The sequence below is a fragment of the Otolemur garnettii genome, unplaced genomic scaffold (assembly GCF_000181295.1).
Source record: "Otolemur garnettii isolate 467f Iridium unplaced genomic scaffold, OtoGar3 scaffold00066, whole genome shotgun sequence".
Classification (NCBI taxonomy): Eukaryota; Metazoa; Chordata; class Mammalia; order Primates; family Galagidae; genus Otolemur; species Otolemur garnettii.
This window is the reverse complement of record NW_003852461.1, coordinates 1,142,735-1,146,201: the sequence shown is the minus strand read 5'-3', so window position 1 is coordinate 1,146,201 and position 3,467 is coordinate 1,142,735.

Here is a 3,467-nt window from a genome sequence, read left to right as displayed (position 1 = left end):
GTGCTGGATCTGGGACTCAAATGTGGTCTATGACACCCAGCCCAGATTGTGCCTTGGCTGGGGCAGAATCTCTGTGGGGTATTTAAGAATGTAGCTTGAGGGTCAGAAAGTGTCCCATTCTGTTCTGAGAGACTTGGCATCTGTCCAAAGAGAGGATCCCCGCTGAGGAAGGCAGACACATCCCCATTGAAAATTAATAAAATCAGTTTCTAGATCAGTTTCTTGTCAGTTTTGAACCAGAAATGGGCATCCACGAGACTGGCGGGCCCTGGTCCATTCATCGCCTCATTAGTTCACTTGCTCATCAAACCGTCTCTGCAAACCTGCTTGGGACCGTGCTGTGAGCATGAGGCAGCCCCAGAGAGGAGCACTGGATCTCAGCACATGGGGACTGGGGGGCCTTATGGCGGCAGAGGCACCACGCCCCATGGGGTGGGGACAGCAGGAAGCACAGAGCTGAGGGCACCAAGGAGGAGCCTCTGGGAGCCAGGGTAGTCACATTTCTGGCCCTGACTGCTTGAGGACCAGCTCCCAGAACAGGTGTCCTGCCTGGGGATGGTCATTCCTCAGCCCTGTCACCTTCAGCGAGTTTCCAACTGCAGGACAGGCAGGAGCTGTGAGAGCCTTTGGTGTATCCTTAGTTCTGACACTGAACCAGAGGAGCCTTCCTTCCCAGAGGAGGAGGCATCTGGTCTGGAGGGATGGAGAATTTTTGAGGTAGGGTGGGGAAGGGGCATTCCAGGTGAGGGGCCATGTGAATGAAGGCATGGATGTGGGAGGCTGGGGCTCAGCCAGGAAACATCCAACAGCCAGAGAGGACGACATCAGGTCGGGGGAGGGAGCCAGGAGGAGAGGAGGGGAGGGAAAAGCAGGGTGATCATGGAGTGGCCGGTATGTCACACTGAATGCCAAAGGCAGTGGGGCATCACCATGGGGCATTAAGCAGGGAAACTGGATCCATTATGACCTTTAATTACAGCAGCCCAAGAAAGAGATGCCAAGGGCATGGACCAAGGGGTAGAGCAGAGGGGGCGGTTGAGGGCTGTTTACTGGTAGAACTCATGGACCGTAGGGCCCTTCTGGGGACTGGAAGGGTGGCAGGGCTGGTGGGGGGTGGTCCAGGATACCTAGGAGGGAGCACCTGACCTCCTGCCCTGGGCCTTGCTTTCTCCAACAGGATGCCAGTCTCAAGGGAAAGAGAGGGTTGAATTGGTCCCTGAGGACAAGAAAGGTTGAGAGGCTCATTTTAGCACTTAAATGCCAGCATACTCTAAATGGAGGACGCCCTGAGCATGGGCCAGGAGAATCATGGCAAAATCAGAGCATGAGCTCTCGTTTCCTCATACCGGGTCAGCCGTGGAGGTTCAGGCAGGTGGAAAGCAGCCATCTCCAGGCAGGGACTGCTGGTGCTGCAGGTGGGCCCCTTGGGAGAGAGGCAAGTGGTCTCAGCAGTCATCCAGTTTGGGGCCTCTTCTGTGGCCTGTGGCACTTCTCAGATAAACATCCAGAGGCATGGGCACCATACGTTACTAGGGTATATTATTTTACCCTCTCCTCTCCCTCAGCTAAAGCCATCCACATGCCCCTGGGGATTAAGACGCTGTCATGCTAGCACTCTGGGAGGCTGAGGTGGGAGGCCAGGAGTTTGAGACCAGCCAGAGCAAGAGTGAGACCTCGTCTTTACAAAAAATAAAAAAAATTAGCCAGGTGTGGTGGCACATGCCTATAGCCCTGGCTATTCAGGAGGCCGAGGCAGGAGGATCACTTGAGCCCAAGACTCTGAGGTTGATATGAGTTATGAGGACACCATGGCCCTCTACCCAGGGGTGACAGAGTGAGACTCTGTCTCAAAATAAAACAAAAAACCAAGATGCTTCATTTACAGAACAAGGAAACCAAGGCTAAGACAGAAATGTCCAAGTGCATTTGGCATACCAGTAGCAGGGCGAGGACTAAACGCCAGGAGTCTAAGCACACACAGCCAGCGTTTGCTGAGCGCTTACCTCAAAGTGGCCACAGTGGTAAGAGCTTCGCCTTTAATCCTCACGGCATGAGGTATGTGATGTTTTTAGGATACCTTGGAGAGGCGGGGCAGCTTGGCTGGGGGGACAGAGCCAGGTGTACCAACTCTGAGGTATGGGTACATGTCACTGTTTCATGCTGGCGTAGGAGGTCTGGGAAGGCTTCCTGGCAGGTGTGATGTCTGAGCAGCGCCGTGAAGGAAGATTGGGAGTAAACCAGGTGGGAAGCAGGGAAAGGCCATTCCAGGCCGAAGAGATGCTGGGAGCCAGACAGGAGGGGGCCTGGGCAGGGGGCAGTGCGGGGAGGGTGCTGGGCCCCCAGGGCATGTGATGTAGCCCCAGCTGCCTGGAGCAGGAGGACAAGCCTTGGATCCTGGGCTGCAGAGAGGGAACTTGATTCTGGAAGCTGCCGGTCTGGCAGAGGTTTGGGCAGGAGGAGCGCATCTGACTCCTCCTTCAGAGGAGGGGCTGCTCTGTATGTGAGGACCAGGTCACAGCGCCAGACTCTCCTGCAGGTCCCTGAGAGGAGGCAAGAGTGAACCCTGGGAAGCAAATGCCATGTGGGAGCAGCAAAGCTTCCCGCAGAAGAAAGGGGTGCTGGGCTCTGCGCTGGGGCTTTAGTGGGTGTTCAGTGAGCTCACGGTCCAGGCATCACTGCAAACCCTTACCAGTTGCGTTTCTGGTGTCCCATTTTCTGAGATCTCCCCCGCACTGCGGGGACCTGTTTTGGTTACTCACACTTTGCAGAGGCATAGAGAGATGATGTTGCCCACCCAACATCATACAGCTTTTAAGACCCAGGGAAGATCCAGATAGGCCCATCGTACCCCTTGTGTTGTCTCGCTCTTTCTCAGCCACATCTCTCTAGAGGGCAGAGCCAGAGCCCAGAGCAAAGGGCTACAGCCTGTGAACAGGAGGCGGCTGCAGAAGAACAGGTGTGTGTTTGTTTCCTGTTTGTTTGTTCTTCCCTTCGGAGAAGAGCAGGTGCCATCGCAATCCCCCAAACAGCACTCCCTAAGCTGGGTCCAGGCAGCCCCTCCCCGTCTTACGTCAGCAGAGCAGCCTGGAGCGAGGACTCAGGCAGCCAGAGTCAATATTTGTCATCTCTGTCTCCCTGGCCCCGGCCCCAGGATCAGTACTTTAAGAACAACTGGTTTTTTGCTGTGCAAACAGGCAGGGATAGACTAGTGGAATTTAAAGTGGCTTAGGCCGGGGCCCAGGGCTTGGGCTGGAAATCTGCTCTGGTTTAACTCTCTGCCATCACTGTTTGCCGGGGACTCTCCTTTCATCCTTAGACTCACAGAACCGCAGACGTTAGGGCAGGCAAGGCCCTCAGAGCCCACTCAGGCTTTTGACAAAAGAGGATATTGCTTCCCAGAGAGGAAAGGGACCAACTCAAAGTTGCGCTGCCTGGAGGTTCCCACTAGGATTCCGAGGGCCACCCAG